This window comes from Garra rufa, chromosome 4, assembly GCF_049309525.1.
Source record: "Garra rufa chromosome 4, GarRuf1.0, whole genome shotgun sequence".
Classification (NCBI taxonomy): domain Eukaryota; kingdom Metazoa; phylum Chordata; class Actinopteri; order Cypriniformes; family Cyprinidae; genus Garra; species Garra rufa.
The window spans coordinates 53,605,219-53,617,200 of record NC_133364.1 but is presented as its reverse complement, the minus strand read 5'-3'; positions in this window follow the sequence as shown (position 1 = coordinate 53,617,200).

Here is an 11,982-nt window from a genome sequence, read left to right as displayed (position 1 = left end):
GCCAAGGATTATTCAAGTGAATCTTGACTTTCACTAATGAAGATAATATAGATCAACCAATAATAAAGCAGTTCTCTGAAATAGATCAAAGGTACATCCACTGATCTATAATAGAGAACTGGATTGCTCATGACGTCATAAAAGTGAAGCCACCGCGCCGCCATATTAGTATTCCCTAGTATTCGCATACATTCTATTGAATGAATAGGAAATTATAAGATTTTATTGAGAAAACATCGCATAACAAGTCAGCGTTTTTATATCTGAAGTCTCACTGTACATTTTCACAGTGCAAACGTCCTAAGCATGTAAACGGTTATTTGTTTAATGTTGGGAATTCCCTCTGCTTATTAAAAATGTACGTTCATATATAGCCTACATTACAGTCACGTAACCTTACATCAGATAAACATAAACATCGGACGATCTTAGTACAGTTATTCACGGTTTATGTCATTTTGTTGTTTATATTCGTACAGTAGACTAACTGCATGTTTCAACAATACTTAACAGTATTCGTTTATTTAAGCTGGTAATGATTTGTTCGTTAAATTAATAATTACTCAATTTACTCAGATGGAAACGGTAATGTTAGTAAATAGGCTCTATGCACGGCGGTGAATGACGTACTTCCGGTAGAATATAAGGATGCTGGATTACTTCCGTTCCGGCGATTGTAGTGTTGTATACTATTTTTTCTAATAACTTGTCTTCTATACTACGGTAACGTTAGTCACAAAAACAGACAAAACAGCCTCCACTCATATTGTTGATGCTTATTTGCTTTATTATATTAAATAAACAAATATATATATATATATATATATATATATATATATATATATAAAATGACATCTAAACGTCTGAAAGTATCTTTTCAAAGACGGGAGGACAGCACCTCTAGCCACCACTGCTGTGTGCCGCAGTGTACAGCATCTGCTAAATTTAACACTTTTCTAAGTTTCCACACGTTTCCTAAAGACAAGGAAATACAGAAGAGGTGGGTAGTTAATATAAGACGAGACCATTTTACAGTTACAAACCAGACAAGAGTGTGTAGCCGACATTTCCAAAGTACAGACCTGATCGAGCCGCAAACGCCGGCCGGCCGCAGACATCTGAAGAATGGAACTGTCCCGTTGCTTTTTCATTGGAACAACTTCAGTCTTCCAGCCCCACGGACCGGAGTTTGGGAAAGGGTAGAGCGACCAAACACAGACACACTGCATACCGAAGCCCCCTCTATGGACGTGGAATATTCGGACCACGACTACTGCTCCAGTGCTGAGCCTGCTGCGCTGGATTTGTCCCTGGACCACAATGAAGATCAAATAGTGAGGCTGCAAAAACGAATTGAGGAGATAACCATCAGCACCAAGTTCTGTTTGGAGCGGTTTGCTGCCTCCGATGATGACATTAGGTTTTACACAAGGTAAGCTGACTCAGAAGTTCCATGAACATTCATTAAAACATTAATTTCACCTCACCTCACCAGACATGTACTGCAGCAGTGACCAACAGTAAACTGCAATGCACATGTGCAAATTGCGCATGCCAATCCCTCTCGTCTACGGCAAGTCCAAAAGGACATAATGTGTTACACACTGATAAGTATATTATTCTGTAAACGCTGGCATTAGACTTTTTATCCTATCTCCTAATATAATGTTGTATTAATGGGAATTACGACTAGGATGCAAATAAATCTGCAATTTAAAACTGTCTATGGGCACTTAACATACCATACCAAAAAAATATGGGTTACACTTAATTTTATTGTGTGCCTGTTACAGTGTAATTTTGCATTTAATTACTGAGTAATATTAATGAATGACAGGTACTTACTGTAGGGTTAGGTGCATGTAATTATGCCTAATTTATAGTTATTACTATAACAAATACATGCAACATCTGTAAATTTATGAACATTAAAATAAAGTGTTACTAAAATAATGTTTTCCCACAGGTTTGCGACTCATGCACACTTGATGGCCTTTTGGAGGCAGATAGAGCCAGCAATAGGCAAGATTGTGCGCGTGACAAGAGCACGGACTGCAGCCATGACAGATGAGGTCCCTCATGCTGTCAATGCAACAACGGTACATGTAGTCTGAAACATTTAATGTAATTAAGATATCTTTTTGTTTTACAATAAACCTTTCTGTGCCGGGTATGGTGTTTGTGTAATAGTAATAAAATAATTTCTTCTTTTCACAGTCTCTTCAACCCATTGATGAGTTTTTTCTGTTCATGACATATCTGTCATTGGGTCTGGTGCAGAAGGATCTGGCCCACAGATTCAGAATCCACCAATCTACTGTAAGCCGCATAATCAACACATGGGCTAACTTTCTCTACACTGTGCTTGGAGCTGTTGGCATTTGGATGGATGAGGAGACTGTCAAAGCTCACATGCCAGATGTTTTTCAGTCTTACTCAGATACACAAGTGATTTTGGATTGCACTGAACTGCGCTGCCAAACACCACACTCTCTTCTCCTTCAAAGCGAAGTATTCTCCAACTATAAATCTCACAGCACTTTCAAAGGGTTGATTGGGATGGCTCCTCACGGTGCTGTAACCTTCGTGTCATCTCTCTATGAAGGAGCCATCAGTGATAGAGAGATCCTAAAGCAGTCTGGCATTGTGTCTCTTCTAAAACCAACAATGGCTGTAATGGTGGATAAGGGTTTCCTTGTGGAAGACTGTGTGCCCTGCAAAGTCCACATACCTACCTTCCTGTCAAAGAGAGCACAACTGTCTGGGCCAGAGGTCAGGAAAACACAGTCTATTGCAAGACTCAGAGTCCATGTTGAGCGCCTCATTCGAAGGGTGAAGGAGCACAAGATATTCAGTACAGCAATACCTCTGTCTCTCACAGGAAGCATCAACCAACTGTACACAGTCGCCTGCCTCTTGGTTAACTACCAAAACGGGCCCTTAGTTAAAGCCTGGGCAAGCAATTGCTAATGCTGAAGAAGCAGAATTAGGCAGGCGGAAATGTTTTTTATTACTGTACAGTCACATGAAATCATTTTTGTTTTAACTTTAGAATGAGTCCTTATTCACTGTATATAATTTGAAATTTGATTTGAAATAAAATTGTCAACAAATATAAAATTGTGAAACAAATATTTTAATTACATTTTGATGACATGAAAAGACAAAAAATGTTTGTAAAATCTTACATCAATTAATTTCCTCATTACTGTGCCTCTTTAGTTACTTGTGCATAGAGAGGTATTTTGGCAGATATGTAAAAAAGAAAAACAAATCACACCTCTGTTTCAGGGAGCTTAACACAGAATTGTCTCTGTAAATGCGCTGCACAAACATGTCATCATGGGCACAGACAACAAAGTCACACCATTCCATACCCGTCATAAGCAACTGCCCCTGCACTTGCCAATAATAAGCATGGCTTTCCTTTAATTTATATGTTCCATGATCAACTCTGAGGTACCTGCAGTCAACGTAGTTTAGTGCATTTGGGCATTTCATCTCAACCAAGCCAAATGATGGTCTCTCAAGCGGGTCATATACCAGACCATCCGGTGACGCACCCAGCCAAGGTGCATCTGGATGAATCACCAGTCCACATTTCCTTAAGTTCAGGTTTTTAAGAGTTGCATAGTCCTTTAAGGCACCTGCCTCCATATCCAGTCCCCTCTTCATGTGTGTTGTTTGTCGTGTCCCTCGCATGATCCTCTCAGCTAGTTTTTCTGCAGCATTTGGACCTCTAACATGGCTAATTTCCCTAAAATTTGAAGCAGTCACCCTCTCTTTCCTCAGTGAATGCCACTCAGGTGCTGCACTTTGACATCTGGTTGATTCTTCAATTAGGTGTGACTGCAACAAAGTCACAGACAGTGAGTGGAGATGCCGCTGTTCCTGGTTTGTTGGGACATATGTACAGTCTGTTGGCTTTAACTGGTAGCCCTCTGGTGGCACTTTTGGGAATGGGGGTGCATCCTTATGGGTGATAAAACCATCAGGTGTAGGTGGTGGATGCTGATACGATAGGATACTGCCAGCTTGTACCTTACCGAAAATGGAGTCCATGAGTGGCTTGTCAGGTGAGATATTCATTGTGCAGATAAGGGGAAGAGATCCTGGTTTGAAGTCAGCATAGACAGCTTTAGGGTTAAGTGTTGATGGGACTGGCAGCTCACCACTGTAGGCCTTGTATAGTGAAGATCTGGAATAACATTATCAGGGAATCAATAAACAATTTTGCTACAAAATATAGTATAGCATGCATGTTTACACTGACTGCATACCTGATTCCACTTGCTGAAGTAGCACCTGGTTTGGGCTTCACTACCACCATGGCATCCACCGGTCCCGGCTTCACTCCCTATTTATTAGATGCCATCAAAACTATTGCAAAAGGCTATAGCAAAACAAACATTATGTCAGATATTTAATTGATACAAACCATTGTTCGTGGTTTATGCCACTTCTGTTCTGTTTGGGTGCATGATAGGACAGGAGGGACAACAGACATTCCAGATTCATAGTAATGGGCTGTCTGGTAAAGCAAAGCAACCAAATGGTTGCACAACCCACTCCCAGCCACACAGGAGCAGGAGCTGTTAACAAGCACAACTGGCTCTGAATCACGTAATGTCATCTGAAATACACAAACAAAAAGTGTAAAAAATAAATAAATACAAAAAGTAGTCATCAAGTATATCAGTTACTCATCAACAAAGTTGAAACCATGTGTCTATGCTTGGAACACGTAAAGACAACAACAGTTTCAAGGTAGAACATGAGCAGTTTGAAGGGTAGCCGTGTAAGGGCAATAGCCAGCATTCTGCATCTGCAGCCATCACATCAGGTAAAACTACATTTCATATCATTATTCATCAGATTTTAAAATAAACTCCCTGTGTGTTATAGACTAACTAGAAAGCCTGCACACTCTGCTACCCTGTATCTGCAACTGCTGTAAAGTTAGTTTCATATTCATAGATTCAGATTTTTGCCCTCAATAACTTTCTTATGGTGTATTCAAAATGATTCATATTAGTAAATTATTATAATAAACAAGTATGACTATCAGCTTCAACTCTTGTAGTCGTTTTATTTAAAAAAAAATGCATTTTTTTGTAGCTCATTGTCAATGATATTAACTCTTTTCCATCCACAATTGAAAATCTATTGACAAAAATTCTGAATGTGTGATTATAAAACCAACTTTGCCGCAGTGTATCTCCATTACCACTGTTTCAGCTATAATTAGCAGTGATAATGCAGTGCTATTCATCTGTCGTAGAACTGCATTACATTTTTTATTCTTATTATTTTGTACAATAATCATCCATACTAGCTAAGATAACAGCTGTGGTTATCCACGCTGAACAGTGGTAACGTTAGAAAAGTAAAAACTGAACTGGACTGAACATGTCCAACAGAACTTTGAACGTCACTTAAGCTACTACTCCTACTCTCAGTTGGTGTGGAGTCTCTGCTTTCCTCATTGAGCGGTAGCAGTGAGCTTTCACTGAGATTTCATTTGTGGCCCTGATTTTACCTGACACTTTCAGACAAAATTACAAACACATTAAATGTAAAACATTTATACTAACGTGATTAGCCTGCTGCTGGACGGATCGTAATAAATAATAGCGGTTCAGGTTAGCTGAACTTACCTTCATAATTACACAGATACGAAGACACATAAAACTTGAAACCTTTCTCAAGTTTGCTCTGTGGCGTTGTACTGCACATCCTTACAATTCTTCGCACATCATTGATTGTACATTTGGGCAACTCCAGCAAACACCAGTGTTGGGCACATACCTTTAAAAAAGTAATTAGTTACAGTTACTAGTTACTTCTCACAAATAGTAACTGAGTTAGTAACTGAGTTACATCATTATAAAAGTAACTAATTACCAGGCAAAGTAACTATTGCGTTACTTAAAAAAATATAATTTAATATAACTGTAAAATAAATATAAAACATTGTACACTAGTCTACACTATATTAATGTTGTTGTGGGACAACGTGAGAGACAACTATCAAATTCAACATATTATTATAAATATTATCATTACTACAGTGGAACTATAAAGCACAATAGATGGTTTAGAACTTTAAATATCGTTATCAACTGCGTTCTTAGCCACTAATTTTGTGGCGGCACGTGACGAGGTGCTTCTATAGATTTGTATTACTTGTCACCGACGCAGAGAGACTCTTTTTAACTGGGCATAAATTGCACGTTACTTAAATAATTTTGCCTTTCACCTCAGGGAGGGAAAATAGTGCTTATACTTCCAGTTTGCAAAAGCTACCTTTGAACTTGTTGGACTTACCATCGTTGTGATGTTGTGGAATATGTGTGTGTGCGACTAACCGTGCGCGCGCTTGTGTGTGAATACTCGTACTACTCTGCCTCTGATTGGCAAACAATGGAAATTTACTCAATCTAAGCCAATCATCGCGTTCTCAGTTACACCACGTTAACAAACACACCAATCATCATCACTGGTTATATGTCCCGCCCCGGCCCCAAACAAACACACAACACACCCCAGAGAAAGCGAGGCCGTGGCTGAGAGAGATGCTGCTTGCAGGAAAACCGCTTCAGTGTTCTCAGTTATAGTAACGCGAATTTTTTTGTCAGTAACGGTAACGGCGTTGTAACGGGGGAAACAGTAATTCGTTTGATTACCCGTTACTGAAAAAAGTATCGCCGTTAGTAACGCCGTTTATTTATAGCGCCGTTATTCCCATCACTGGCAAACACCGAGTAAAATTCGTCGACTCTGCCATAATCGCGTTTTCCTCCGCTTCAAACCTCTCCAACCGGAAACGGAAGAGCAGCCTTGCGTCAAACGCGGAAGTACGCGTGCATAGAGCCTATTATTACAGAATTTGCTGATCTGAAGAGTTTGAATAGTTGTTGCTCAATCAGGCACATTAAAAATACACACCATGACTCGGAGAATACACCGCTGACTACAAATGGTACGGACTTAAAGACATGAAGCTTTATTTCAAAGATTTGAGTTTTAATACAACGAGCAATATAGTAACAGAGACTTGTATTGTATTATTTACTGTATAATCGAATCAATTTCAGATACGAATAACAGGTATATGGTTATGTTTATTATTTTCTGCATAATTAGGTAAGTTACATAAAGAAATATATTTTGTGTTAGATCAGTTACCTGTTTCAGCAAGTGCGCAGCTGATACACCCACCTATCCAGCCCGAAAAGACCATAAACATTCCAGAAAACATCTTAAGTAAAAATTAATTTGCATACACATATCCTAAAAACTAATCCTGTGTGAAAGATACGCTTCAAATCGGGTGATTTCAGGTCAGCAATTTACATGTGACTCAATGGCGCTCTCTGCAGGTAGGGAATAGTAAGATGGCGGATCGAACACTTCTGGTGGCTTCACTGCCTAACGGCAGTTTAGAACGCAATGAGCAATCCAGTCATTATATAGATCAGTGGGTACATCTCATGAACCTTCCATTGGAAAGCATATATAGACCATTTCAAGGACGTAAACAATAACAAGCGCGTTGGAATGCTACTGCGCATGTCCGGGCCTAAAGCATTTCCGGTAGCGCTATTTCTCCGATCGGTCAACACGAACACATTCTTTTAAAATCTAGCGAAAACGCTACAGTTAAGGTAAAAAAGCTGCTCATTATCTAATTGATGCTGCGTGCGTGTACACAGGAGATTGCTAAAAGCATATCACATGGATGAAAACGGAAATGTTGTGAACATTTATTCGTACAATGGATGCCATCTCTCTGAAGCAAGACAGTGCAACTTACTTCATGTTTTGTCCCTAAGATATCTGGAGGTTGTTCGTGATAAATTCACTTGCATTGCGTGGTCACTCAGTCTGTATTTCTGTTTAAATATTTGTTTTCATTAGTACATTACTTTTCACAAAACATTTCGTTTCAATACAACGCTAAATGTTTGCTATTTAACTAAGCGCTCGATGCTGTTATTACGTATTGAATTCATTTCAAAATGTGTTTAGTTCGGTCAAGTTTGTTGCTGTGGAACAGTGCAAGAAGAGGGTATGAATGCTTCGAGTCATCATGTGATTATTGTGATCACAAATAAACAAGATCAACGCAACTCAATGCTGGCTATCGTGTTTTGCATAAACCTTTATATCTGCAGATTAATAAATGCACGCACAAACATTACATACAGCATTCATATATGTTTTTATGCACGTATGTACTGTACACACCCACACATATATATATAATGTGAAACTGAATACTGGTGTAATGTAAAGGCTGATGCCAATTCAGCTTTGCATAACACATTTTTTATAACAAAAATCATTTCAATAAGTAATCAGGTTAATGAACATAAAATACTTCTTTCAAAGACATTAAAAAACTGCTTTGTCCAAACTTTTGATCAGTACTGTATATAAACAAAGAACATTCTCTCACTTTCAACTGTTTTTATTTCCAGCACATGTATTGATATTTAAATATTTGTATGAACATAAAATGCTTCAACAAATGAAACAACATTTGAACTGAAATGGAGTACAAAGGGGGAACAAATATCAAAAGCAGCAGTCTGTATCTGGTCTGGTCATCAGTAGCTTTAAGTACTACACTGAATTACTGAATACTACACTCAAGTTGTCAATCACATCTGGGTGTTGATATCATAGATATATATATATATATATCTATGGTTGATATGGTCATATGTCGTTTGTCACTGCAGGATGATCAGCTGTCCTTGGGTGTCTACAGATGATGGCTCTCCTAAGGATAAAAGTAGAAAAACAATGATTTAATATTATGCTATTATTGCTTAATTCGTCAGTATATGTTGGAATTAACATTATCAAAGCTTATGTAATGGTGTCACGGTCTGGCTCCGCAGAACACTAGAAAAAGACCCAAATGCAGAATGAGCGGAAATTGAACATTTATTGAGTGAACGGGAGTGCAAACAGGGAGGTGATGATCGTGGAAGTTCTTGACTGTGAGGCAGGACAGACGACAGGGGAGACAGGAGACAGCAGAGATGGACCCAGGCAAGGCAGGGCAGCAGGGTCAGGGAGATGGAGCATTAACGATAGGGCCTGGTCCAGAGCTACAACCACCAGTCCAGTAAGCCAGGTCCAGAGAGCAGCCGCCAGGGGGGACAGACAAGACACTGAACAGGACAAACACAAAGATACAGAACAAGACAACAAGAACACACAGGGAAAAAAAAAACAATAAAAAACTAAAACTGTAATAACAGGGGAAAAGAAAAGAAACAAAGAAAATAAAACCAAAAAGCTAGAAACAAAACCCAAAAAACTAGACTGGAAAAAGTCAAAAACAAAAAACAAAGTACTAAACTAAAAGCTAGAATAAGCTAGAACAAAATAAAGGCGGTCACAAGACAGGGTCAAAAAAAAATAACAAACAAAAGAAAAATCCAAAATGCTACAAAAGAACTAAATGAGAAACTAGACTGACAAGGAGTAAAGAGATGATACTATTAATACAACTAGGTGAAGACTTATAAAGATGCTAGAACACGGAAAGCAAACGCAACGAACCAGCAGTGAGAACAGAGAAGACAGCACAATATAAAGGAACAGGACACATGAGGATCAGGTGCAGACAATCAAGACTAATGAGGACCAGACAAGAAAAACAGGTGAAGATACTCAAGTAATGAGGGCTAAACAAGGGGGCGTGGTGACAGAAAACGAGGAGGCAGGACAAGGGGAGCACATGGCCAACATAAACAAAGACACAGCCATGTGCTCAGGCACAAGACAAACATAGAGACATTAAACAATGACAACACAGACAGGGCTGTCAGGGCAGAACCCTGACAAATGGAAAATAATATTTACCATTAACATTACCTTTTGTAAACTACTGCCGTTAACTGTTACACAATACGACGTACAAGTTTACTTTCATGTTACTCACTGCATTTGTAAACTGACAAGATAACTAGACGACTAATATGAACTTAGTTATAGCCCACATAACACTTAGCAATTTTTTCATTAACTTTACACACGAATCAAAATGCTAGGTGCATATGTAAACAATGACAAAATGCGACTTTAAATTATGCAGCATCATACTTGAAGAGTTAACATAAAGATATGCATATAATCAGATTAATTAAAAACGACATTTACTTGCCTGAATCGAAATGTGTGCTGTAATATCCTAGAGTTGCTTGTTGTTATCCAGCCCTCTCCTTCACTGCCGCAACTCGGGTACGTTCAGTGGCGGTTCTACACGGAGGCCAAGGGAGGCCCGTGCCCCTGTAGACATGTCCTTGGCCACCCCTGTGCCCCCCCCCCCTACTGACCAAATAAAATAAAATAAATTAATTATGGTTTTACACACGAGCGCCAAAAGCGGAACTAATGCGATGCATCGTTCTACTTAAATGGGTAAATTAGAGCGGCGCACACAAACACTGCAGCAACAATTAGAACTAACGTACTCTCGGATAGAGGAGCTACGATTTATTTCTCCTGTTGCAAGAGTCGAAAGTAAGCAAAACAATTTCATTTCGTGAGTGACTTGTTGTTCTTGCACATAACCGTGTTACTTTTGCTTTACACTGATAATTAAATCAAGTTTGTAAATGGCTTTGTAAAATCTTTGTTAACGTTAGTTAATAAAAATATACAGCTGTTCATTGTTCAGGGTGGCCGCGGATCCTTAAAAAGTCTTAAATTCCGTTGTCCTAAAATAAGGCCTTTAAATGTCTTAATTTGTCTTAAATCTAAATCCAAGGGTCTTAATTTTTTTACACTTTGAAAAGGAAAAGTTTATCGTTTTGAGGAGAATCTCCTGCGCAGGTTCTAAATCTGTTCTGTTGCTAGACACGCGCTTGCTTGACAACGCCTCAGTGTTGCCAGATTTAGCGGGTTTCCGCCCAACTAGACGCATTTGAATCGCAGATTAGCTGTTAAATTTAACCATCATAGAGTAAAAGTTTATAATTAGCACATTTTTTGACGTTGCCGCACACAACTGGCGCGAGCACGCGCAGAGAGAGAGAGAGGAGAGAGAGCCGCGCGGCGCGATTCACACAGATTGATTCCTCTTTAACTGCTATTTGAACGGAAACGTACATATGTCTTGATACCCGTTTTGGTATTCTGTTTAACAGTCGTTTATGTCTTCAGTGAACCGAAACAGCTGAGAAAGAGATGCGTGCCAGTATTCGGTTTGGGCATTTGGCCTTAAAGAGACAGCGTCCTATAAATACCTGCAGTGAGAAACACTAGTTATTTTACAATTAATTATTAAATTTCCCCTCCTGAATACTAGTGTTATTGATTTTATTACTAACTTTATGTTGTATTCATTTACACTTGTCATTTGTGTAATTGTTCTTGTTTTGTTACTGAACTTTAGTTCAGATAGTAGTTTTTGCTGTGGATGAGAAGTAGCCTACCTAAAGTAAGCATTCAGTAATTAGGAAAAAACAAACTTTTTTTTTTTTTTTTTTTTTTGCTGATCCGAGAAATGATCCGATCCATGACTCAAAATCCGTGTTTGTTACACTGTTACATTGGCTTCAAAGTGTGTGAGAGCCTTGACTTTGTCATGGAATAGAAAATAATTTATTCTTCTGGAATAGTGTTTTCTGTTGAATATTCCCAAGAATAATCAGTTAAATAAAATAATAATTTAAAATATCTTCATAGTTTTGTGCTAGACTTTTGCGGGACTTTCAATTTTGTCTTAAATTTTGTTTGAAAATGGTATTAAAAAGTCTTAAAATGTCTTAAATTTAACTTGGTCAAACCTGTAGACAGCCTGTTGTTAGTTCATGATCAAGTGCCGGTTTAGTTCTGCTGAAACTCTACACCTCTGAGAACTCTCTCATTAAAACAAAGAAAGTGTAGACATGATGTAAATAAGAGATTAATTGTACTGTGTAAATGTGATTTCATTACCTTTTATTAACTTTGAGAGAT